At 50.6% G+C, this 27,146-nt stretch overlaps 1 long non-coding RNA gene across 1 annotated transcript in view; it reads left to right on the forward strand.

The window, feature by feature from the left end:
• Window positions 1-136: 136 nt before the first annotated feature.
• The window catches only part of LOC130043455 (uncharacterized), a 48,572-nt gene continuing 21,562 nt past the window's right edge, over window positions 137-27,146 (forward strand). Inside the window, exon 1 of the long non-coding RNA XR_008795359.1 lies at window positions 137-368. This is a non-coding gene — a long non-coding RNA (uncharacterized LOC130043455). The remainder of the gene's footprint in view (window positions 369-27,146) is intronic.

Below are 27,146 nucleotides of genomic sequence, written 5' to 3' on the forward strand. Positions count from 1 at the left end.
GAGACCCAGGCGGCGGGCGCGCCGCGAACTTCCCAACTCCGGCGCTAGGCGCGCGGGCCCGCGATGGGGGAGGGGGGCAGGGAGTCCCGTGGCGGAATCTGGAGGGGGTGGGGGGGGGAGGGAAGTCCCGGTTCGTGAGTGTTTCTTCGTTTCTTTAAGAGCTACCAGAAAGCAGCCCACCCCCACTCCCATTAAAAAAAAAAAAGAAAAAAAACGAGTGGGGAAGAGCCAGCCCCACGCCGGTCCGCCTCCCGCCCGCAGCCCGGCCTCCCTCCCGCTCGCCGCCTGGCTCGGCTCTCCATCGCCCGGAGTTCTCCATCCCCTGGATCCCGGGCTCGCGGGGGCGCGGAGAAGAGGACCGAGGAAAGGTTTGGGAACGTGATGGGTTTGGGGGAGGGGGGAGGTCTTGGGGGGTGGGGAGGGGCAGCTCTCCCGCCACCCCGATCTTCCTCCAAGGGCCCAGATCCCGCAGTCTCTCTCTGGCTCCCTCGCCCCCTTTCTCTACCTCGGACATTCCCAGGACAATTAGGGCTGAAGTTTTCGGGAGATGCAGCCCCGAGCCCGTGGGATAAGGGGCGGCCCGGCTCCGCCCAGGACCCCTCCCGGACCTTCCCCCCGCCTGCCCCGGTTGGCTGCAGGGCGCGTCACTCCGCGGGGAGGCGGCGGCCGCGGTGGCGCCGCCGAGCCCGGGGCGGGCGGAGAGCCGGGACCGGCCCGGGGCTCCGAGTTCAGCTCCCGCCGGGGGAGGTGAGAGGGAGGGGGGGGCGAGGATGGGAGGGGGCGCTGCTTACCCTGCAAGCTGCAGACCACCACCCCCCGCCCCCAGCTTCGGGAGGGGCGGCCCAGCCCGGCTGGACCGGGTCACTCCTTAGGACCCCTGGGCTCCCCGCCCTGGAGGAGGGGGCAGCGCCCCAGGCTCGGGCCGACGAGGTGGTGGCGCTGATCCGGGATTGAGTGGGGGGGGGGGTCCTCTATAAGCTGTCTGGCCCCGCGGAAGCTCGCCTCCACCTCTCGGACACTTGCCGAGCGCGGCACCCAACTTTCCGCTCTGTCTGCATCTCCCCCAGACTGGGGTGCAGCTTGCCTCCCGTCCCCCTAGCCCCCCGAACCCGGAATTGGGAGGCCGGGCCCCGCGTTCCCTCCTCCGCTAGGCTCGGGCGCCTGCGAACCTGAGACTCGGTCTTCGGCTTAGCTCTTGCCCCTCTCGTCTCGGGGTCTCCTCTCTCCGAGGTTCCCGAAGTGCTGCGCCCAAAGGACAAACTAAACTTCGGCTGAGTAATCGGGGAGGAGGGGTGGAGGGGGGGGGTGCAGATACACAATCCCTGCCCTATCTCACGATCGGGAAAGGAGAGGGCTCATAAGGACGCCCCAATTCGGGAGCGCCTGTGTGTCTGGATAGCACCGCGGTCGGTTCGCGCGAAGTGGGCACCGATCATCCGAGTAAAGCGTCAGACACGCTGCACCCCTATGGTGCTCCCCCAAATGACTTTTTTTTCGTTTCCCCCTCCAGCTTCTTTGCTCTCTCTTTACATCTCAATCTTCTGAGTACCGGTGAGTTTTTCTTCCAGCCAACTCGCCCCCACCCCCCCCTTGCTATAATTTCTCCTTTCTTCTTCACCTTCTCTCTTCTACCTCTTCCCCCACTTTTTTTTTTGCGCTCGCCTTTTCTCACACACGCACGTGCGCGCGCGCACACTCACACGTACCCTCTCCGCCTCGCTCCCACTTTCTCCCCAGGTCCTGTTTGTTACAGTAGATTTTGATAAAAAGACAAACGAAGCTATCAGTGTGGCTGATGTTGAAGAATGAAGATAATAATGTTTCCATAGGTGGTGCTTCAAATGCCATTATTTCTCACTGAATATTTAAAGAGATCCCGAGGCAAAGATGGATCTGCGTGCTACTGGGGTGCGAGCCGCCCGCTTTCCCGAGACCCCCAGGAAAGTGTACGCGAGCACGTGAAAAATCCTGCACCCACCCTCTGCCCCGCGAGCACTGGTCCCTACAAACACCCCCTCCGCACTCTCCCGGGCACACGAACGCATCTCAAGGCACGTGCGTGCCCGTTTCTTCGGCGCCCGCGCTTAGAGCTGTTCGCATCCCGTCCCCAACAATCTGGGCTTCTTGAAAAGTCCGGGCCTCCGGGCCACCGCATGCTGCCAGGCTCGGCGCGGGAGCTGGCGGTCTTGCGAACGCTGCTTCTCGGGGCGTGCGCTGCGGGAAGTTCCCGGGAATCGCTTCACACGTGTTCGTTACTTGCCCTACGTGTGATTAAGATTAAGGATGGGGATGGGGGGGGTGGAAAGAAACTTTGTCCGCCCCCACGCCACCAATACCCAGACAAACAACTAAACGAAAGGCACACGCCAAAGCAGCTTCGCGTAGATTTAATTAAAAAATGGGCGAGCAGAAATAAATCAATTGGGGGATGCAAACTTTCCTAACTTTTTTTCGTTCCAAGTGCGTCCTCGACGGCGTGGAGGCTGGCGCCTCGCACGGCGCGCGGCGTCCCCCCGCTAATTTCTTGTTTGTTTTCCTTCCCTCTGTGGCCATGAAGAGAGGAGAGGGGAGGCGGGGGGGGAGGGGGGAGGGGAGGAGGGGGATGGTCGGAATGGCGGGGAGAGGAGAATTGGTCTTTATTGTTGATGGCAATACATCAATTATGGGCCATTGTTTCGGGCCCGGGTTCGGCGGCTCGCTGACGCGGTCGCCCGTTGCGTTGGGGTGCGGGTACGGTTTCGCGTGCCGCGGGACAAGTTATTAAATTGATAAAAACCGGAGGGTGGAAGTGGATCTTTACTTCTGAACGAGTGGGGAGAAGGCAGCCCGGGAAAGTGTCACCGCCCAGGCCCGCACCCGGCTTCCCCAAGTGCGGCTAAAGGGGTTCGCGCGCTCCCAGCCTTGCGTGGGACCGCTGCTGGCAGAAGGGGGGTGTCGGGGTCCGGACTCGTAGTTTCCGCGAGAGGACTGGGCCCTTGGAGTATGAGTCACTTTTGGGGGTGGCCGCCACCCCCGGCAGAAACCGGGGCTGCTCCAGGTGGTGACCTCGTGGGCACCCAGAACCGCACCCGAGAAGAGCGCTTAGCGGGTCGTGCGCAAAATCCCATTTCGGGGGTCCATGCCTGCATTCCTACCCACTAGTGTGTTTCTTCGGTTTTGCTCGGGCCCAGGGTATTCTTGAAGGAGGGCGCGCCCAGAGCCCCGTAGATCCTGCCTGCAGGAGTGTCGTTGGCGGGTTCGCAGGTCAAAGGGTTGTGCCCCAAGGCCACCACTGACCCAACGCCAGCGTTCCGGGCTTCTTCTCAGCACCCTCGATCCGGAGAAGGGGAGATGGAGCCTCCCGGCTCCGAGGTCCGGTGCTCCCCCTACACCCCTTGCAAATATATTTCATTTGGGCCCAGTCTGGCTCTGACCAGGGCCCTGGAATGAGGCCTGGCCTGGGCCGGGACCACCTTTCCCGTCGGTGCTCGGTGGGAACTGCATCGCAGGACCCAAGAACGCCCCCACGTGCCATGCCCGCGCCCCTGTTTTCCTCAACCTGTGGCCCCCAGGCCCCGCTGCCCCCTGACCGAGGCTCGAAGGGCGGTCGAGGCGCTTTCATTTTTTTTCTGGTGCGGAGTTAAAAAAAAAAAAGCAGCGAAAAGGCGGCAGCGGCGCCCCGGGGGCGGGGGTGGAGGCGCACCGAGGGTATCCGCATTATTGATGGGAACGTGCGGGGCAGAAGCCCGGAGATCAGGTTCCCGGTCCCTCCCCTCCCTACCCGGGGTGGGAGGGACGGGGTGGAGGCCGCGGCGGCGGCAGGGGTGGGGGTGTGTAGCGTGGGGTGCTGAATGCACCCGCTTTAACCATTCCGGGGTGTTTTTGTCTTTAGTCTGGAAGTTTGTGGGAAGGGATTGAGGTGCGAGTGGCCGAGCTCGGGGCGCTCTTCCCTCCGAGGGCTGGGGCTAGAGTGCTAGGAGGGACAACTGCAGTCCCCGGTTGGCTGTTTCCCCGGGACTTTCAGAAACTCCTTCCTTCACCAACAGGCTGCCGTTCGAATCCTTAACTTCTCCCGGGCCCCTGGAAAGGCTTCGAACCGGAGGCCTGCAGAGGGCGGCTCGGGTCGGAGTCTCGGCGCTGCGCACTCGGAAGCGCTCGCTCCCCAGCCAGCCAAGCCCGGGCGGCGTCAAGGCGCACTTTCGGGAGGGGGGTGGGGTGGGGGGGGGGGGACACACTCCCTGCCGCCCGCCCGCAGCCAAGGGCTATCTCTAGACGGGCGCCTGGGGGCTGCGTGGGGGAAAGGGCGTCCCGGCGCCGGCAACTGGCTGGAGATCGAACCGTGGCGAGTCGAGGGCGATCTGGGGAACCACCCGCGCGCCACCCAAGCAAGGGCCCCACGCCGCGCGCCCGCGCCGGACCTCGTCTTGCTTCTCTCGCCGCCGGGCCATCTCCACGCTGGCATTTAGAAACTGCCTTCGCGGGCGACTGGCAAGTGCTTGCGATTTTTGCACTTTGCGTGCACCCCCGAGTAACTTGCACTTCAAATGCCCGGCGCCCCGCATGCAAGAGTAACCCCGCGGAGGGAATCTCTGGGTAGAAGGGTATAAAATTCCTCCCCAGGAAATGTCTCGGAGTCAAGAAAGTGGAAAAGACTAATCGAATTTATGAAGGGAAAAAAAAAAGGAAAGCCTTGGTTTCCTTTTGGTTAAAATCCCTTTGCGGGTTTTTTTGGGGGTGGGGTGGGGCGGGGGAAGGGGCCGAGGGGTGGAATCATCCTCATGCACTAGGAGTGCAGCTAATTCCTGGAACCTGACAGTGGGGATGTTCAGAAAACCCACCAGCTTCACAGCTGCCAATCCTGCAGCTCAAGCGGCAGGGCTTTGGGGTCCCGTGGAAAGTGATTAGTTCTTACAGTCATCTGTGGGGAGTGGAGGTGTGGAGTGTGTGGAGTGGAGGGCTCGCGCGTTTGGAGGGGTGTGAGTGGGGTCTGCCAGGAAACTCATTTTCACTTATAAAAGACCTCCCGGTGGGACTCCTAGATGAACTAATTTAGCAAATCCCTGGCGACGAACCTCAAGAATACCTTACCACTTTCCCCAGAAAAGCGTCCTTTTAAAAAACAGAACAGGTTGAAAAGAAAGTCTTAAGGAATGGTCATCAAGGGTCAGACAACCGGCTTGCTTATTCACCAGGAGCGCTGGTCTGGGGTGGGTTCTCCCTGGGCTGGGTTCCTGCAGGAAGCGTCCTTTGGTTTCTGTTTGGTAGAAATCAGGTGGCCAGCTTAGACTGCAGCGTGCCCTGGCTTCCTGGCTCTCCTCTGCCCTGCAGTGCAGACCTAAGCAAGGCCAATCTGGGTCTCTGTCACTCACCTTAGTAGTAATTTACCAACCCCTCAGGTCTCAGTGGAGTCTGACTTTCACAGAGAAGTTCCCCTGCATGGGGAAACTCCAGCTTCTTGCCAGTCCACACAACCAAGCGGCTAAAGGCGTGTCTTTTTCAGCTCCACAAGAATGATCAGTTAGAAAGGGTTGGAAAAGGGCAGCTGAATTGTCCTGTCCTCTCCTTTCTTCTTCAGTTCAATGGTGTCCAAGAGTCAAAATAATCAGCTTCTTTCTTTCTTTCTTTCTTTCTTTCTTTCTTTCTTTCTTTCTTCCTTCCTTCCTTCCTTCCTTTCTCTTTCTTTCTCTTTTGCTCACTTTCTTTCTCTCTTTTGTTTTGGGGTCACACTCAGCAGTGCTCAGGGCTTACTTCTGACTCTGCATTCAGGAGTCACTCTTGGCAAGCTCTGGGGACCATATGGGGTGCTGGGGATCAAACCCTGGTTGGCCGCATACAAGGCAAACCCCTATCCGCTATACTACGGCTCCAGCCCACAAGTGTTTTCTTGATTATTGCATCCTGATTTCATCCTCTCCATTCTCATTGTCGTCGTAATTCCGCCAGTCACTTTAATAATCACACTGTGTTCTTCAAGTTAATATTCCAGTTTAACGTGGGGTTTTAACTTTCAGAGACTAACATCTCCCCATTCTGCATATCCCAGCTTTCACGTGTCTTCTCAAAACAGAAGCAATTCTCTTTTAAGTCATAATCCTGAAAGCATCAACTCCTACACACCAGTGTCAGGAAGGAGTGCTACCATTTTTTTTTCCTTTTTCCCTTTATACTTTTCATTCTGTCCTAGTCTCTGTGCTCCACCTTCCAACACTTCCCCCCCCCCACTTCCGCCAACATATTTTGTGTTAATATCCAATTTGTGAGAGAGTCTTGCTCACAACTTGGCTGGGGCTGTAAGAGAGGCAACTTGGGTTTGTAACTTGGCTCAGGACAGGCTGTGGCTTTCGCCTGGGGAATGCAAACAAGAGGACTCCTGATTCTTTCCTTCCCCAACAGGAGAGTTGGGGTCAAGCCCAGGTTTCCCAGCTTTGTTTTCATTTCCTTTTTCTCTCCTGGGCCCTGCCAGGACCTTCAGTTTGGGAGAGTACAGCAGAGACAACCTGTCTTTTATCTCCATCTCCTCCCTAGCCCCCTTACCGATCTCTCTCCTACTGATTCTAGATGTTTGTTATGGACCAGGTTTTCCCATACGTCCTACTCTGGGATTGGAGTCAGCCTCCTCGGGCTTCATGTTGGCACTGTCATTTAACAGTGCCCAGGGAATACATTCTTAAGAGTGGCCCCACATAGAGGGGAACTTTAGTCAGATTACCACCAGTACCCTCTGGTTGCTGCCCCATAAAATGTTGTTAATGGAGAGGAAGCTTAAGATGGTCCAGCGGACACTCAGCGCTGCCTCCTCTTAGCCCCTATGTACCTCCACCAGTTTCTTTGTCTATTAATTGGAGATCATCAGAGTCCTGATTGCACTGGGCTTCAGGGGTTAAAAGAATTGGTATGTATAAAGAATTTACAATAGTGACTGGCATATAATTAACAGTACAAGTGTAAACATTATTTTATTACCTCACAGGATTGTTGTAAGGATCAAATGATATAATATGGTTAAAATATATTCATTATCTATTCATCCATTTATCCCTTCACCCATCCATCAAGCCCGCTGCTCTTTCATCTTTCCATCCATTCATTCATTTATTCATTTGCTCTATGGTACAAAGTGCCTGGAGGATAGAACCATGAAAGAAGGCCTGGCAATCCTTTCCCTGTTTGTGGGTAATCAAACGTTTGAGTGTTTCCATTGCTTGGATCAGGAGGCATGAGGAAGAGTATCTGAGCAAGGGCAAATGCAGTGGTGGATCTCAGGGAATTTCTTACATTCCATTAGGAAGTCTTAACTCACAGGGGAAACAGGCAGGAAGTTTGATTGTGCATGAGCTAGATCCAGTTGTGCAAGTAGACCACTTGGGTCAAGGACACACCGCCTTCATGCTTCTGGAAGGTTCCTGAGCATTGATTGATCTGTCCGTGGCCTGTTGCTTAGGTGTCAGCCTACAATTCACTTTGCGTTACTATTTGGCTCATATGATTTGTCTCCTTGGTGGTATCAACTCAAGAGTTGCACAGAAAACAAAAATAATAAAGCAGAATTCTATTTTCCTTTGGGCCCTTTCTCAGGGTTAAGCCAGAAACACTGCTTATTTACCTGAGCCTCCTTTTTTTTTTTGGCCTTTTTGCTCTCATTTTTCAAATGGAAATTAATTATCGAATGAGGCTTTTACAATGGAATAAAAGCCGAGTTCAAATCATAAAAATCAATTATGTTCATGACAGGGTGGGAAGCATTCGGTAGCCAAATGTAATGGATGAGATGTGAAGGATGCTCTTAGCAGCCTTTCCTGCCTTCCCGGCTCGGGTCTGTCTGTCTGAGTTCAGATCCACCCGGACTGTGTCAGAATTAGGAACACAACCGTGAGCATGTGGCGACCGGAATGCAATTGGAAATTTACTGGCAGAAGCAAAGTGCTCTTGGGAGCCTCTCTCTCCCCTGTGCTTTGAGATCGAAACACTTTTTTTTTTTAAATTTTTTTTATGGGTAGGATCTGGAAAAAGAATGAAAGTTTGAGCAAAAAATAGCTGTTGGCAGCGGAGCGTTTGTGTGAGCCGGAGAGCGGACAGCACCTGCGCAGAGGCTGTGGGTAATAACCGCTTCCCCGGCTGCGTCTGTCAGCACATGCGGTTTAAGACGCGCGCAGATGTGAGTGGACGGGGATGTCTCTTCCCCTAGTGCTGAGGGAGCAGACTCGATTTAATCTGTCACTTGATGTCCTTCCTCAAAAATAGAGCCGGGGGGCCCTGGGGGGTTTTATTTAGAGGCTCTTAGGGCTTGGCAGTATGTAAATTATGTGTGAGTGTCCTTCATAGTTCCCGCTGGTCACAATCAGAGCGATTTAAACATGATTTAGCATTTCAGATGATTTGTAGGAGTGTTGGAGCCAGCCAGCGCGGTGGGGACAGCCCGGGCTGGCTTTCTCGCCATTGAATTAAATTGGTTTCCATGTCTGGGCTGCACTGTCAGTTCTCCTGACCTTACACTCGATCTGTAGAGAGTTCCCAGGGGTGGTAGGTGGCCCCCTAACTGTCTCCCTATGTGAGGGAGTTCTGAGATTTTTTTTTTCAAAACCAAAGGTTTATAACTTGGAAAAAAATACAATTCCAGCTATAGTGTGTCCTTGCACTTTCAGATTTATTCACTCCCTTCATTATATATCCTGTTAATTCACATTTGTTAAGTATCAGTACATGTCAGTCTGTGTTTGAGGTACGAAGAATATAATGGAGAACAAGATGGATAAGATCTTTGGTCTTCTGGAATTTACGAAAGGGGGTCGATGTTTGGGAAAAAAAGAGATTCAGGAACTAGAGGGAGAACTTCACGGCTTAGAACACTTGTGTGGTAAGAGTAAGGTCAAGCGTTCAATTGCTGGGGCTAGACCATGCTCCATGTCCAATCCTGGCTGTGATCTTGCTGAGCACCATAATTGATTTCCAGCCACACAACAGCCAGGAGAGTATAAATGTCTGAACAAAAGGCGGGAACCCTCTGTGAGTGTGATGAGCAAAAGAAGTTAGGCAAGCCTTATGGCCAAGAAGTGCAACACTTAGCAGGCACATTTGGTATAACCCCAAAACAATGTGGTCCCCAACCCCCAATGAGCACTATAATTAGAATGTGTGCGATCATCACAGCCAAAGAATGTGGCCCTCAGCAAAGATCACTGCTCAGAGTATGACAACGCAACTTGGTGTGCAGCTATCAGCTGCGACCCAATGTTTGAGTCACCCAGTCTGGTGTGTGTATGTGTACTAGTCTCAGGAACAGAATCAACAGTGGGGCTGGAGAGAAGCTCAACAGGCTGGGTGCACCCTGGGCTTGAGCCCCCCACACCATGCAGTGCCCTGAGTACAGAACAGAGAATAGCTCCTGAGCTTTGCTGGGGTGTGGCCCCAAACCCTAAAAGTATTTAATTAACAAATGAAAGTACTCCACAGAGGATCTATTAAAAACAAACAAAAGGGCTAGAGCCATAGGGCAGCAGGTAAGGCACTCGCTTGAATGCAGTTGATCTGGGTTCAAACCCTTGCTCAAACCCATATGGTTCCCCGAGTTTTGCCAGAAGTGATCCTTGAGCACAGCTGGATTTGGCCCCTAAAACAAAAACAAATGAACAAATAGAGCAAGCAAAAATGAAAGGAAGGAGAATGACTTTAAAAAAAAAAGCTTTTAAAAAATAGCAAGATTCAACAAATCATTCACAGAATGGTAAGTGTTATTTTAGCATTGTAGCACTGTCCTCCCATTGTTCATTGATTTGCACAAGTGGGCACCAGTAACGTCTCCATTGTGAGACTTGTTACTGTGTTTGGTATATCAAATATGTCACGGTTAGCTTGCCAGGTTTTGTCGTGCAGGCACAATACTCTCAGTAGCTTGCTGGGCTCTCTGAGAGGGACGGAGGAATTGAACCGGGGTCGGTCTGGGTCAACTGCATGCTAGCGCCCTATCCACTGTGCTATTAATTGATAACATAAAATTTTTGAAGTGATGGAAAATGATTTGGATGGAGGCATGGGTGAGAACCTTGGGGGGATCATGGCAGGTCCTGGTGGGCAATGACCTTTAGGAGAAGGGGTTAGTTTTGGAAACATAGACACTCTAGTGCAGTTAGTGCACAGGGCACTGGGAGCAGATGAGTTTGGCAAATTTGCTTTTTGTTCTTTTTTTTTTTTTTTTGTCTCTGGAGCGATAGCACAGCGGGTAGGGCTTTCGCCTTACAAGCGGCCAACACGGCCGACCCGAGTTCGATTCCTCCGCCCCTCTCAGAGAGCCCGGCAAGCTACCGAGAGTATTCGATATGCCAGACACAGTAACAACAAAGTCTCCAATGGAGATGTTACTGGGTCCGCTCGAGCAAATCGACGATCAACGGGAGGGCCTTTACCCTTTACCCTTCCTCTTCCCTGTTATACTTTGGGGAGGATGAAGGAAATATTTTTAATTTTGAAGAAAAATGAGTCTTTCCAGTTGCACAGATAAAACAAATTGTGGACTTTCCATGAAACACTGTCCTCCCGTCGTTCATTGATTTGCTCAAGCGGGCCCAGTAATGTCTCCATTGTGAGACTTGTTGTTACTGTGTCTGGCATATCGAATACGCCATGGGGAGCTTGCCAGGCTCTGCTGTGTGGGTGGGACACTCTCGGTAGCTTGCCGGGCTCTCTGAGAGGGATGGAGGAATTGAACCTGGGTTGGCCAGGTGCAAGGCAAACACCCTACCTGCTGTGCTATTGCTCTAGCTTGTGCAATTGTTCCAGACTTTCCATGTAATAAAGGTAAAGGCCCTCCCGTTGATCGTCGATTTGCTTGAGCGGGCCCAGTAACGTCTCCATTGGAGACTCTGTTGTTACTGTGTCTGGCATATCGAATACTCTCGGTAGCTTGCCGGGCTCTCCGAGATGGGTGGAGGAATCGAACTCGGGTCGGCCATGTTGGCCGCTTTTAAATTTAAAAAAAAATTAATTTTTAAACATCAAAAAAGGGGGGGGGGCGGTTCGGATCAATAGTACAGCAGGTAGGGCATTTGCCTTGCATGTGGTGACCTGGGTTCCATCTCTGGAATCCCATATCTCCCCCACCCCTCCCTGCACTGTCAGGAATAATTCCTGAGTGAGGAGACAGAAGTAACCCCTGAGTATCAGCAGGTATGAGCCAAGAGGCCAAACAAGGGCCACAGGAACACACGTGACTGATATGTACAATGATGGAGGTTAATTAAAAAAATAAAAGTTGCGTTGTGGGGAGGAGCTCTAGTACATCCAAAAGGGTGCTTGCCTGGCACGTGGTTGACCCAGGGGAAGAGAAGGAGCATTTGGTATTGGAGGTAACTTAATTATGTGGTAGTGCCATAGTTACAGCCACTTGTTAAAATTGACCTAATGGTATACTTTATGCAGATGTGGTTCTGAACGCATTTCAATCTTGCTTCAATCGAGTTGAAAATTAGGTTTCTCATTTCAGTGAATGTTGAAAATGGATGTTCCATATATATGGAATTTAAATCCAGCCTTGGCTGTGGTTAGAGAGAGGATCACAGCTTTGACACATCCAGAAGAAAGTTAGGGTCTGAAGCTGACCAACACAATTCCGAACCCCCAGGCTTACCCCTGGTTTATTCTCCAGTTGGCTGTTTTGAAATTCTGGGGGCCAGTTATGATGAAAGGCCAATTTTGGGAAAAGAATTCTCCTTTTTGCCCCTCCCCAATCTGTCATGGAGCTATGGTTTTGAGAATATAATGAAAATGTATTAACTAGGGGGGGAAAATAAGGTAGAAAATGAAGTCATAGAAACTCCAAACTCTAAATTATACTATAGTGTCAGCCAGCATGCGAGGGCTGTGGATCATGGCCTGACTCATGTCCCAGTGAAGCATTAAAATGTGTCTATTTCTTCCAGGGCAGGTCAACAACAGGCCACACCAGGCACCTGTCCACAGACCACAGTTTGAGTAGCCTTGGAGTGGACAGAGTTCCAGGAGCAGCTCAGCAGATTTTGTGACTTCTCTGGTCTCTGATTCCAGATGAGTTTATGACTGAAGCAGCGACCAGTCTCACTGGCCCTCACCATCAATCCTGCCTGACATCTGACTCACTAGTTAAGGCAGGAGGATATTTCTGCTCCTTCTCTTTGCTCTGATGGTTGGAGTTAAAAGGCAACAAGTGTGTAATAGAAAGAGGTAGAATGAGAGATTTGGGCAATGGATGTCTGGATTAAAATTCTTGATCTGGCTATTTGTAGCTGGATACTGGCCCCCCAATTTTTTAAGCTAGTGGAGCCTCTTTTCCTGTGTAAATGAAGATTACCTGTATAGTCAGGAGTCAGGGGATATGGAGAAGAGGTGCATATCATCCACCCCTCAAGGGAGGACCCAACTGTTGGGGAGCTTCTGCGTATTCTAGATGGTTGCTGGTAGCTTAGAGAGCTCAGCCCTCAGGTACAATCTGATTGGTGCTAAGTGGGATGGAGATGTTAGTTGCAAGTTTAAGACGGGCCTGATTCTCCAACAAGATCTGGGTGTCTCAGCTGTTCCTGGGGCATACTGGGGTTAGTGGGAATGGAATGATGAGGAATGCAGGGTGGGGGTGCTGGGAGGTGGCCACTGCAAAGAACTTTGCATCAGGAACAGGACTCAGTGCTCCAGCTGGATCTATGTGCAGGAAGGCCCTGGTCTGACATTGTGCTTGATGCAGGGACCACTCCCTTGGTCTACAGAGAACCAGCCTGACAAAGGGGCACATCTGTTCGGCCTTATTTTTGATGCAAGAATGGCTGAGTTGCCCGAAAGAGACCCCAGCACGAATAACCACTAATGCTTGCCAGGTATTTGTGGTATCCAACAGTTGGCATGTATTTACCAGGTAATAGACACTTCAGAAAAGGTAGCTGAGGAGGAGGAGGAAGAGGAGGACGTGGTAGAGGAGGGTGAGGTAGTAGAGGAGGAGGAGCAGGAGAAGGAGGAGGAGGAAGAGCAGGAGAAGAAGGAGCATGAGGATGACGAACAGGAGAAAGGGAAGGAGCAATAGGAAGGAGGAGAGAAAGGAGGAAGAGGAGGAAGAGGAGGAGGAGGAGGAGGAGGAGGAGATGCTTTTGAAAACCTTTTCACCTCTCACTTCAGACACCTCAGGATGCGGACAGGTGTTTAGGTGCAGGAAAACGTGTCTCCTTATCCTGGAGAAAGGGATCTTGTTCTTACCTCCCTACCTTTACTTGGAGCTGTGGGCTTTTTCCTGGTACTCTCTCCATCTCCAGGGATAATTGTCAGTGTCTGGAAACTTTCCCTCTGTCCTCTGTTTCACCACCCGCCTCCAGATTGGAGAGTCTCCCCAGCAGCGTTCAGGAGACCAGGGGCTCCTTGTGGTGAATGTTGGCCAACTGGGCTACTGGTTCAATGCAAGAAACTGGGGATGCGCTGTTGCTTAGGTGCTGAGGATCCCCTGGGTCACCTAGGTGATGCTTAGGAGCCTCCAGGACTGAACCAGTGGTGCTCAGAGGACCACACTGTGCCAGGAGCATACCAAGTTGACTGCAAGCAAAGCAAGTGCCTTAACGGCTATACTATCTCTCTGCCCCACCCCCTGGACATATTTGATGGCAACATTGGGAAGTGTTACTGGTGCCTAATGGGTGAAGATCACGTGTTACTTAGCCTGCAGTGCAGAGCACCTGCCCCTCCCCACTCAGCAAATCCTTGCTGGCTCAAAAAGGCTGAGAGTGGGACTGGAGAAACTCTGACGTGGATGACTCCTTTCCTAGAGCATTTTCCCTGTTTCTACCTGCAAGTATTCTGCATATGCCTAAGGTGATTCAGAGTGGGGAAAGTCTCATTCTGTTATTGCTGCAGACTCAAACAAAAGCCTCTTTGGAAGGCTCTCTGACCCTTCTTTGCCCCTTCTTACCAACAGGAACATTGTAGGTGGAAGGATTTTGTTTGTGCCTTTAGGATGAAGAGGGAGACAGAGAGGAAAAGAGGACCCAAGTGGGGCTGGGCCTTTCCTGTCTGTTCCACAATGAGGCCCCAGAGCTCACTGGTCATTGTGGGCCTCGGTGGTGGCCAGCAGCAAGGTCTGCCTCTCTGGAGACAGGAAGTGAGGGCTTAGACCTCCTGAGGCTGCCTCCCCTAGACTCGCTTTTATTTTATTTAAGACAGAAAAAGGAAAACATAAAAGTTAGGGAGCCAGGTTGGAAGGATAAGGCCATTTTTTCTCCAGAAGATGAGGCAGGAGGGACACCCTGGGGTGTCCTCTGGAGTCATTTAGTTGGGAACATCTCTGGGTAACACATGAAGCCCTGCCACCATCTCTGCTGGGAGCCGAGGCCAAGCCTCCTGTGGTATTCCCTGGGAGATGGGCTCTAATGCTCACCAGGACCAGCAAGAACTATTGAGCAACACATGGAAATTGAAAATGAGAAGTGGGAGGTTGCCATGGCCACTGGAAATGGTTCCTGGACCATTTGCCAAGGAGTGAGGTGAGGCCAGGCCCTTGGTGGGTGCTGTGTCCAGCTCCAGGAGACTATTCCTCTAGGGCTAGGTATCATTGGGGCCGGTTGGTGGGGAGAGGTCATGCCTGCTGGATTTGCTGTATTCCGGTCTTCCAGGAGGAGACCTGCAAGTCCACACCTTGCTCCCTATCCATCATCATGCTGTGGCCCTGCTGACCCAGCCGTGGCCCATCCAGCCCAGAGGTAGGGACCTGCTTAGTGCTGGGGACCAGGGGAGATGGGTTCATGGCTCCAACCACTTAAAAACCCGACCTGTTTGTGGGAAGTCACTTAAGTTCTATTCATCTCTTGCGACATGAGTCTTCCTGGCCTCTCCAGGCTTTTGCAGGACCAAATGGATGGCATTATGGAAATTGCAAACTGGGCCTGGAGTTGAACCCTAGAGTCATTGTGCCCAACTGTGATCAACATACTGCCATCAATACTGATAAGAGCAAGCTGCTGCTGGGGAAGGTGTTGATGGCTTGATGACGGATAAGGAGCAAGGTGTGGACCTGCAGGTCTCCTCCCGGAAGACCGGAATACAGCAAATCCAGCAGGCATGGTCTCTCCCCACCAACCGGCTCCGATGACACCTAGCCCTAGAGGAATAGTCTCCTGGAGGTGGACACAGCACCCACCATGGGCCTGGCCTCACCTCACTCCTTGATGGAGCCTGGCCATCAGGTGTCAAAGGTACTGGATCATGAGGAACATTTGGTATTTGGTCTGTATCTGTGTCAGGCCAGAAACCTGTTGTAGAGGGAACTTGGTGCAGGAAGACCAGGCTGGGCACTTTCAGAACATGGCCTGTGTGTGTGTGTGTGTGTGTGTGTGTGTGTGTGTGTGTGTGACTGTTTGAACTCCAGAGCTGTGCTTAACCTCTGCTCCTGCTGTCCACAGGCTGTGTGTCCCTGAGACCATAAGGTGACTTTAACCTTAGGGCTAGAAAGTATGTCTGACAAGGGAACTCTTGACAACAAGGATACTCTACCTACTTTTTAAATTGTTTTCTGGGGTGGGGGGCACACCTAGCAATCCCACCAGTGCTCAGATAAGGTTTCATGCTTGGATGTCACACCCATTGGTGTTCTGGGGATTGAACTGAGATCAGCCTCATACAAGGTAAGCGTTTTAATACCCCTATAATATCTCTTGGTACTGATACTCTACACTCGTTGTGTGTGTGTGTGTGTGTGTGTGTGTGTGTGTGTGTGTGTAGGGGGGGTGGGGGAACAGGATGGGCATAACAAGGAGTATTCAATGCTTACTCCTGGCTCTGCCTTTAGGAATCACTTTTGGACCATATGTGGTGCTGGAATCAAACCTGGGCCCACTGTGTGCAAGGTAAGCTCCTTTCTTTGTTTGAGGCCACAATTGGAGTGTTCAGCCCTGGATCTGTACTCAGAGCTCACTCCTTGCAGGCGAGAGAGATCATTTGGGATATTTGGAATCTAAGCCGGGGTCATCTGTTTGCAAGATAGGTGCCTACCTGCTGTACTATCTTTCTAGCTCAGGCAAGCAAGCAAACACCTCCCTTAACTACTGTACTCTCTCTCTTTCTCTCTCTCTGTTCCTACTCTCCTCTCTCTCTCTTCACCCCCCGCCCCCTCTCTCCCTCTCTCCCACTCTCTCTCTGTTCCTTTACTCTAAAATTTTCAATTTTGGGATCATTCTCGGAGGATCATTCCACCATGTTGCCAATTTGGTGAATTTGGCTTTTGGAAAACCCCAGACAGCCAGAGTCTGAGTGGAGAGGGAAAGTTGCCAATTTGACCACTAGGATTCTGTGTACTCTTTTTTTAAAGGTCAATTAAAACCTTGTGTTTAACTCAGATCATCCCATCATGGGGGCCATCTGAGCCCATAATAATCTCAATAGCTGACATGTTGAGAGCCAGGCGTTCAATGAAATGCTTGACAAGTGCGATTTCAGCTCAGCTTCTCAACAGCCTCACAAAGAAGGCCCTTTTATCTGGCAGCGTTCTTGGCTGTAAGCAACTGAGGCCAACTTGCTAAACCAAGAGGAAGTTTGTAGGAGAGATTTGCGAAAGCCAACATTGCCAGGAGACTGAAACACAAGGCTATGAGAAGGGGTTAGAACCTGGTAACTCCCAGAAAGATGGAGAGGCTGACGAGGGCTCCGCCATGTACTATCTCTGCTACCCCAAGTCAACAGCTCTGCCCACCTCTTCCAGCACTGGGTAGGGCCAGTCTGTACTGACTGAGCTGTCAACAGAATTTCCAATTGGTGAGGACAAGACAGAAAAACTCTTGTTTGTGAAACATCAATAATTCTAAGTAGGCTCTTCTATCTTCTATCAAAACTATGCACCAAAGGGGTCTCGAACTGCGGGTAGCAGCTAGGTTTTAGATAGCCCAAATTGATAAATTCCCACCACAGTGATATTCATGGCCCATTGTATAGATGGATAAACTGGGGTCCAGAAAGGTTGAACAAATTGCCCAGTATCACAGGGTCTTCCATGGCAAAGCTAAGTGTTACTGTCAGAATTCTCTGGACACTTACAATCTCTCCCTCTCCTCTGGACTGCTGATGCTTGGATGAGCTCTGTAGAGGGTCACACTAGACTCAGATTGATTTGAGAGGAAGAGAGTTAGTCAGCTGCCAGCTAGCATGTTGTTTTTTTTCTGGCCCTCCACCATGGCATTAGGAGCCTGTTCTCAGGGGAAAGAGAGTAGACTTTTGTTCTCTCCCTTTCTCCTTCTCATTTTTTCTTTTCCTTCCTGCTTGCCTCTTCCCCCACTTCTCTTTTTCCTCTCTAGTTCATTAGAGAAATTTCTCAGAAGCCTCTGCAACCCTCTCCTGGAGTATCATTGGTCAAAAAAAATTGGCCACATCAAGCTAGAGGGATAGTACAGTGGATAAGTAATTTGCCTTGTGGGCAGCTGACCCAGGTTTGATACCCTTCATCCTATGTGGTCCGCTGTCAGGAGTAATTACCATCAGGAGTAATTCCTAAGTACAGAGCCAGGAGTAACCCTTGAGCATCACTGGGTGTGGCCCCCAAACCTAAATAAATAAATAAAATTTTTTAAAAAACCAGAATTGGGCCACATGACCACAATTAGAAATGTGCTTGTATGATTGACCATGTTATGATCCAAGATGACAGGAAAAATGAAAATATAGGGTGGTGGGGACAGGGACACGTGGAAGGAGCCGATTTGATTCACTACAGGGAATCAGAATACATTTAAGTAATCATAAATATAAGTTGAACTCACTTTTAACTGAAACAAGGATCCAAAGCAGCCGATATACTCACCTCTAGATATCCATCATCCACTCCAGCTCTTTCGCCAGTAGCAGTATCAACAGAACGGCAGGTATGTAATTTGTCCCTTCTTCCCATGCAGGACTTTAGAATCTGTGGCTAGAACACACCAGCAGATGCTTGCCCTAGAGTCTCAATAACCTCCTTCCAGTACCATGAAGGGCCCTGTTGATTTTCATTGTTTTATACAGGGCCTGTGACTTGGTCTCCCTCTATGATCAACATAGTTCTTGGGTGGTTTAACTTGGGACAGTGACAAGGGAAGGTCAGTGGGGAATTCCACCAGAAGTGAGCCATTTTCCAAGTGGAGAGCATGCCCAGAGAGATTAGGTACCATTGGTCAGGATGATCTGATTTGCATAATCTCTAGTGCACTGATTTCTGAAAGTGGTGGTTGAGAAAACCTAGGCTGGACTCAGCAGGGTTCAGACACTATGGAAAGGAGGGGCTTAGAGTTCCCTCTCTTGTTTGCCTCTCTCCGAGTGTTTCTACTTCCATCGACGGCCTCCTGGAAGAAAATGGTGCTGCCTGCCGGACCTGATCTCCCTCCAGAATTTGTGTGACCCTGAAAGTTATCCTAAGGGTTCAGTAAGGCTCGAGACTGGTCCTGGGACTGTCACACTAACTTCCTGGGTGACGCCTAAATGACTATGCGAAGGGTGAAGATGGAGAGCAGAACAGTTTCTAAAGAGAAAGTTAGGAGATCCTAATTCCATGGATTCCCAAGCCTTATCATCTAGTATGTGTGTGAGGGAAGCGGGGGAGGCAGGAGAGCAGGCAGGGAGTCCCCAACTTTCATGAAAACAGCCCTGCCTGCCACTTTCTTAGAAGCTCAGTGCCCCTGTGAGTTCATTTCTTCCTCCTGAGGATTCTCCAAGAAGCGGCTGCATCTTTCAGGAGATGGTGGCTAGCAGAGATGGGCAAGTGGGCGGGACCCAATGCCCACCGTGAATCAGAAGACTCCAGACTGGTTGGAAGGACTAGAGTGGGTGTGCAGGAACCTTTGTGGGGATCCTAAGAGGTGGAGTGTGCAGCGCACAGGGCCTCATGCCTCCTAGGCTGTATCTGTCTCTCCTCTGGGCACCAGACCCAATGTCTCTGCTGCCACTCCAGGCTTCTGCTGGTCCCAGGCAGAGTGGAAGAGGTGCTCTGACCCAAGCAAGTTGGGTGCTTGCAGGGGGAAGAAGTTGGAGCTTTCAGCATGGTGGGAAGGGGAAGGTATCCCAGATGGGTACCCAGTGAGTCCTGAAGACTCAGTAAATAGGAAAGAAGGAGTTGTGGGGGGGGGGGACAACTAACTCTCTCTGGATGGTATTGGAGGTACCTTGGTGCTTTGGTCTGGGATCTGACACCTCAAATAAGTACTCCTTAGAATACCTAAATTGCAACCAGGAAACCTAAGTTACTCTAAGAAATAAACAACGACTTGGAGCGATAGCACAGCGGGTAGGGCGTTCGCCTTACACGCGGCCAACATGGCCGACCCGAGTTCGATTCCTCCGCCCCTCTCGGAGAGCCCGGCAAGCTACCGAGAGTATTGGATATGCCAGACACAGTAACAACAAAGTCTCCAATGGAGACGTTACTGGGCCCGCTCGAGCAAATCGACGATCAACGGGAGGGCCTTTACCTTTACCTTTACCTTTGGTATGAATGCCCTTTGGGTTCTCCATGTATTCCCATCTGGACATCACTTACTCACCCGTAGACTGCCCCAGAGGAGTGGGAGAGAAGGAGGAACAGTTGGTGGGTAGGAGGGTAAGGAAACCCAGAGGGACTTCCAGTTGAGTCAATAGCATACCCCAATAGGCCAGGTGAGTGCCTTCCAGGGACCCTAGCTCCCTTTATACAAAGAGAAGTGGAGTGTGGTTCTGACCCAATAGCAATAGTGTCACCTGAGAGCTTGTTTAACATGCGTATTATCCAGTCTGCCTTCTCAATGCAGTATCAAAAGTTCTAGGAACTGACAGGTCATCCCAGTGATTCTGACTCATGCTCAAGTTTGAGAGCAACTGCATTATCTATACTAGACGTGTCTCATCTAGTTTATAGACCCATCATTCTCTAGTCATGTCTTTGGGACTTGTTCAAAGACCACGTTACCCAAATTTCTGTGGCACTTGCTCCTGCCAGGGATTCCTTTCCAAACTCTTCTTGCCCAGCTGACCTTGGCATCCATGTTTTACTTGCTCTTGTCAACCTTGCCAGGTCACCTCTCTGGTTCATGAATGGAACCCCCGAAATCCTGTGGGCAGGCACACTGGCCTCATGGCGAGTTTCTATTTGTCACTGCCCTTAGCACTGTTGACTCTTGTCAGCCACCAGCTCTATGTTAGCTGCATCAGACAATGCCCAGCACCTAATAGGTTCTCAATAAACACTTGATAAAGGAATTAATGAGTATCTTCTAACCTGCCACACCTGGGAATGGGTCACATCCACTTGAACATTTTCAATCCACAAGTAACCCCTCACCTCTCCAACAAGGGCTCTTCTTTTCGCGGGTAGCCCTGCAATGAAACACCTTCTCTGACTGACCAAGGGGTGGCTATATTCCACAAAATTCATTGGAAGTTGAAAACCTCTAACTCAAAAACTGTTTAATACACCTATGAAAAATCATAACTCAGTTTGCCTACCTTGCTGTGTGCTCCACATACTTTCATTATCCTGTAACTGGACAAAGTCACCTAACACAGAACCTGCTTTATCCAAAGTGTTGACTCACTCACATATGCTCTAGGATGCTGGGATGGATGTGATGGACAGTGAGGGGGAAGAGAGGCTGTTTGCCCTGCTGACCTTTGGTGGACCAGGAGCCAACAGTTGCTGCCACTGGCCCTCATCACAGGAGACAGGGGATCCTAGGGAATAATGTTAGCCTGGAAAAAAGATCAAAATAAAAAGTTGAGTTTCCACTGCACATGGGAATTACTATTGCCCCATCTTGATGTTGAAAATTAGTATGAAGTTGAAAAAATCCTAAGTCAGAGGCTGGCTATATTTTGTAAGGGAGGGAGCTACGAAATTTCTAAATCTTACTGTTCTTTGATTCCCTAGTCCTCCCACTTAATCTGTGTGGACTAAAAATCCCACTGAACTCAATGTTAGAACGTTGGGGTTTAGGGGCAAGTTTCCAGCACAACCTGGCTCATTGACTGAGCAAGTTCATAAATGCGGTTTGGCTTACAACAATTGGGATCACACCTGCCCAGGTTTCCTTACAGAGACAGTGAGGGGCAAATGGGAGAGAACCTAGGAACATACATTCGCATGGTTCACGCCTAAAACAGAAATAAGCACTGGGGCACTGCCCTTCCCAGGAAGCTGGGTGTTAAGCCCACCACGGTGGGAGCTGGTGAACAGGAAAATACAACCTTGTCTTCTAAAAGGGATCCCTGAGTCACTGGGTCTAAAGGGGGGCTGGTGGTGATTTGCATAATGATTTGCATCTACTTTGCAAGTCCTTTGAGGCAGGTGGGAACCCACCAGGATCCTTTTCCTATCATCCTTGGCCTCTTCACCTTCAAGTCCTCCCTGCTGGAGCCCAGCCTGGAAAAATGGTGGGTTGGGCTCCCCCTCGGGGATCCCCCTGAGGGTCTCCTTCTTCCAGGCACCAGGAGAGCCAGCCCAGTACCACCCGCCTGATAGATGGCAGGCTTTAAGTTTGACTGAGCTTTCACAGTTGAAGCCATTAAAGGTTATTCTCCTTTTAATTCTTTGTGGTCGTTCTCACTCCTTCCTCAGAGAAACCTCTGATTTTCACTTGTGCGACGCTTGGCTGCGCTTGTCATACCCTAAAAGGTGATTTCAGTTCTCCGATGCCAAAGAACCTTTTCTGCTAATCAAAACACAGCTGCAGAGGCCTGTGTGATCTGCTAATGGGCACCCCAACTCTGGGGTATGTCTGTCTGTACCTGGGAAAATAGATATAATTAGGATAACAGATATCATATGCATATGCAAATGCAGCAGGTAAAAATGACTTGCAGTGAGACAGGGCTGGAGTTTGCCAAATCCCATCCACCCAGCTGTGTGCTTCACCAGACACCCACAGCCTACTTCCATGCTTCCCCAGAACAGGCATGAAAGTCCTTCCTTTACCCCCTTCGTCCTCTAGGCTGGACCCCTGGGCACATTTTTTTCTATCTAGCCCACCCCCTCCCATTCCTTCCTCTTTTTTGCTGTTGTTTCCCTGGATGGTGGGGGGGGGGGCGCGGGGATACATTGGATGCAGAGCTGCAGTGCTCAGCCTTGGTGGTCCCCAGGGCCTGCGTGTTTCTACATTGCTGTGTTCACCACACCTGTGCTCCATGGTGGCACTGGGGTCACCATACCCAGCACTCATGGGCAGTTTCGGGATTCAAACTCATGGCCTCATGCTTGGAAGGCAGGTGCTTTTAGCTTCTGAGCCATCCCCAAGTCTCCATGATTTTTTCCCTCTTTTACGATAGCACAGCGGGTAGGGCGTCTGCCTTGCACGCGGCCAACATGGCCAACCCGAGTTCGATTCCTCCGCCCCTCTCGGAGAGCCCGGCAAGCTACCGAGAGTATTCGATATGCCAGACACAGTAACAACAAAGTCTCCAATGGAGACGTTACTGGGCCCGCTCGAGCAAATCGACGATCAACGGGAGGGCCTTTACCTTTAATATAAAAATAGATGCCCGCAATTTTCCAAGGAGTCTCCTTCCCAGCTCCCAGGGGGGCTGCAGATGTTCTAGCATCTGAGATCGAAGGAGGGACAAGAGACAAGGAGAGAGAGTAGTCATCAGTGGTTGGCCGCTACAAAGGGCTCTGTCTCCAGAGTGACAGCGTTATGCCCTGGGTGGACCTGGAAAATCCTAAGAAGCTCATGTTGCTTGTTTTCTCCTGAATGTTTGGGGTGAGGGCCAGGAGCTTACCCCAAAGTTGTGCATTTGCTTCTTGCAGGCGGTGGGCGTTTGGGCAAGGACTGCCCATACTGCTCCTTGGCATCCCCACCCAGGGAAGACTCGACACCTGGAGCAATAAGCCTTAGGGCAGGTAGACTTGGCACAAGAATTCATGTTCAAATCTCATGACATGGTCTACTAGCAGGGACCTGATAAGAAAATGGTTGAGGGACCAAAGATATAGTACAGGGGATAAGGTGCTAGCCTTGCACCCACCAGCACTTGTACCTGCTCCCCTGAGCACTGCTGGGTGTTTCCCAAAGGCCTCCCTCCCCCAATGAAAAACTGGTTGAACTTTGGTGTGCTTTGTCTATAGAAACAGGAGTAGAAGTACATCCTTCTGGGGCCAGAGAGATAATAAAGAGGGTAGGGCAATTGCCTTGCATGGGACTGACCTAGGTTTGATCCCTGCCACCCTGAGCCTGCCAGGAGTGATCCCTGAGTGCAGAGCCTGAAGTAAGCTCTGAGCACTGCTGGGTGTGCCCTCCCACCTCTGGTCAAACAAAACGAAACAAAGCAAAGCTAATTATTTGATAAGACAGGATGTAACTCTTGGGCTTGTACTGACCAGCACCAAGATACTCTTTTTTTTTTCTTTTTGGTTCAAACCCAGCGATGCTCAGGGGTTACTCCTGGCTCTACACTCAGGAATTACTCCTGGCGGAGCTCAGGGGACCATATGGGATGCTGGGAATCGAACCCGGGTCGGCCGGGTGCAAGGCAAACGCCCTACCCACTGTGCTATTACTCCAGCCCTGCCAAGATAGACATTCTTAGTGGAAGGAACTGAAACAGAAGGGCCTCTCCTTCCTTCTCCTCCCTTCTCCTCCCTCCTCCTCCCTTCTCCTCCCTTCTCCTCCAGTTGCTCATTATGAGGATTCCTGGGATCTGTCCTACCCACTCCAATCCAGGCCCCCAACGTGAATCTGACTCTCTATCTATTTGTGGCATTGATGTTTTTTTTTATTGTGTTGAAGGCATCAATATTTGTTCAATAGCATAAGTCTTAAATAAGCATCTAAATGACATATTACAGATGATGAAAGTCATTTCCTCACTGAAGATTATCGCACACGATCATGTTTCCACCGTTCTCGGGGGCCTCTGCTGTTGGCAAACCTCTGCCGCTCTGTAGATGATAACATTAGTCCTAATCCCGTGTAAAATGACTAGTTCCTGGGGGTAGGTTTATTTTTAATAGTGTATGTCAGCAGCAAATAGCTCGAAGACCCCAGAGGAGAGAAAGCACAGCCCCTGCTCTCGCTGAAGCGATGATATGGATATATTTAATATCTATATTAAAAACCTTTTAGGCGCCATGGTGATAGTGAGGGGGATAGTTAGATGCGTGCAAGTCCAGACTCAGGCTCTTTATGGGGCAAGACGCAGTGTGTATTACAGGAACCTTTGAGGCGGTTCAAAGTCAATTTGGGGCTTCAAAAATCTTAGACAGACATTTGACCCCAGTAGTAAAATACTCTGAAACACAAGCTGGGAAAATAAAATTGCTTCCTTTTTTTTTTTTTTTTTTTTGGTCAGCCTGTTGATAAGTTTGCTGGGCTATTAAAATGTTTAATCACTCGCCTCCAGCAAGCACAACCTTCCAGCTGTAGTTGCAATTTATGAGAGTTCCTGGAACATACCGGCTCAAGTACCCCAGAGATAGCCAGAAGATCATGAGAGGGAAAATGAGTCACAATATGAAATCCAACATGGAGTCACATCACGTGAACAGATTCAAAACAAAAATCCATTTGGTGATGATGTCAAGGGGGAAGATAAAGTGGAGCTTGCACCTTCTTCTGTGTGCTCAGGGTGTCATCACAGAAGGGGAACGGGTAGGAACAGAGTGGGACTGCCTGGGACAGTTGGTGAAAGGGCAGCCACCCCTGCAGCATGGAAGGGAGAGGAGGGCAGCAGTGGCATAATGGCATGCCAAAAAGGGGCATAGTTTTCTGCTTCAGGTCAGAACAGCCCAGCCCAGAAGGGCCCTGAGCAGATGCTTAGTGGCCCAGTGGTTAGCAGCTGTTGCCTCCATGTCCCTACTCCCTTGGTGTGGGTCTCATTTTGGCCTTCAGATTTAACTAAAGACAAAGTGAGTGCTGGGGCAGGGGGCTGCTGCCCAAGGAGTGAGCACTGTTAGAGGATGACAAGTGCAGCTCTTGGGTTGCCCTCATAGGTTCAGTTCCTTTGTCTCTTCCCTTTGGCAATGGACTCTCTCTTGTATCCAGTCAGCTAAGACCGTGTGTGGCAGCTGGACCACCAGGAAGTCATCAGATCCAGAGTCTCCGGGAGACAGAGAGTCAGAGAGGTTGCCCTGTTCATCCTGGATGTGTTCTACAAAGCACCAGTGTTCCCTCAGACCATTGTATGACTCTCCCCACACTAGTTCCAAGGAAAAGCAGTTCCAGAGTAGCATATTCCTGGCTCTGTGAAGCATCGGTCTGGCCATCAAAACTGGTTTCATTCTTCTTAACCTCAGGTCGCTCACAACTATTTCTTCACAGAACATCTACCATCATCTCAACCCAGTGAAATGCAGTTGAAATATGAGGTAGGCAGAATTCTAAACGTGCAGATCTTCCAGATCCACCTCCTCTGAATATTTGCTAGCAAACTCTAATGCAAGTACTTTGATGAGTGGCTCTTGCTGAAGGAATTAAAGTCCTAAATAAATAAACTTGGATGGATCTGCCTCGATCCATTGATCCCTTGATGGAAAGAGTGAAAAGGGTTACCAGTGCCCTCGCCAGCTCAGAAGGCAGAAGAGACCCATGAGAAGGAATGTGAGTGACCAGGACAAGCACAGATCCTGCCCACTTCTGGTGGCCAGCAAGGCAGTGGCACTCAGACAGACCAAGAGCAGCACTGTACCAAGGACTTGAATGAGTCTGGAGGTGTAGTGAGCCAGAGTCTTAGGTAAGAGCCCAGCTTTGATGGACGCTTTGGTTCCCATCTCATAAGATGCTGTACAGAAAACCCAAGTAAACAAACCCATCTTCTACACCCCACTTCCCAACCCTGCCCTCAAGCTGAGATAATAAATGTTCTTGTTTGTTCACTTTGTTCTGGACCACACTCATGTCCAGGGGTGGCTCTCATCTCAGTGCTCAGAACTTATGCCCAGTGGTGCTCAAGGGACCATGTGATGCTGGGAATTGAACCCAGGTCTCCTGCGTGCAAAGCATATGCTGAGGCTGTTGAGTGCTCTCTCTCTCTCTCTCTCTCTCTCTCTCTCTCTCTCTCTCTCTGGGTCTGGGACTTGTTTTCTGCAGTACGTGAAGCAGCAGCTCTTCATTTGATGAAGATCTGGTGAAGGCTGATCTGGAGATACCCCACCAAAAAATGCATGGTGGCCCATTCTTCCCTGCCCATGGCATTCATAAAGTATTCAAAATGTCACTGACTCCTTCTGTCTACTACTGCCTCCCACCTCCAGGGCTCAGATTAGGGCTGAGAAGCAGCAGGGCTCTGCTCTTTGCAGGGGAGGGAGGGAATGCTCAGGAAGAGCAAGGAACTTAGACACTCAACCATGAACGGAGGTGAGGGACATGCCTTAGAGTACTGTGTGTGTGTGAGTGTGTGTGTGTGTGTGTGTTGTGGTGTCCTTTACTTTGTAGTTCTCAAATATTAATAGGAACAGGTAGAGACGTCCCCCTGGGGAGGTTGGAGTGGTGGGGGGGGGGGCGGGGGGGGGAACAAAAAAAGTTTCTTTGAGCGAAAGATTTTCCTGCATTAGCTGAGAGCTCTTCTTTCACTCTTGGCCAACCAGAAAAGCGAAAAGCTTATCAGAATAAAGAATCCACCGCAGTGATTTGTGACAGTGTACGGGGGAGGGTTGGGAGGCTGCTGGAAGTGCACTGCTGGGATGTTGCAGTAGGAGGATGAAGGCAAGAAGAGCAACAGCACTCAGGCTGCCAATCTCCTAAAAGCTGTGCCTGTGGGGCCTGTGCAAAGGTGGGGACTGCAGGCAAATCCAGTTGGCTTGATGGACACAGCGAATATTTCTACCCTTGTGGCTACATCCCCTTCAAGAGACCCCAAACTCGCCATTATGGAGCAGATAATTCAAGTTGGACCAGCCCCAGTGATGCAAGAGGAGACTGAGAAAAAGGCACCTTAAATCCAAGGTACCCCTCAAGAATTTCACCTCTCTCTCTCTGCCCCACAGGTAGGGGGAGGGTGTGGGATGGGGGGTATACTGGGGGCTTTGTTGGTGGAGAATGGGCACTGGTGAAGGTACGGGTGTTTTATTGTATGACTGAGACTTAAACCCGAAAGCTTTGTAACTGCTTTCATGGTGATTCAATAAATAAAATTATAAAAAAATGAAGAAAAAAAAGTGTAAGATGGAGTTCATGCCCAATTCAATCAGCCTAATCAGTGGCTGAATAAATAGCAGTACTCCTACATAATAATAATAATAATAATAATAATAA

The sequence above is a fragment of the Sorex fumeus genome, unplaced genomic scaffold (assembly GCF_029834395.1).
Source record: "Sorex fumeus unplaced genomic scaffold, SorFum_2.1 ptg000122l, whole genome shotgun sequence".
In the NCBI taxonomy this organism is placed as follows: Eukaryota; Metazoa; Chordata; class Mammalia; order Eulipotyphla; family Soricidae; genus Sorex; species Sorex fumeus.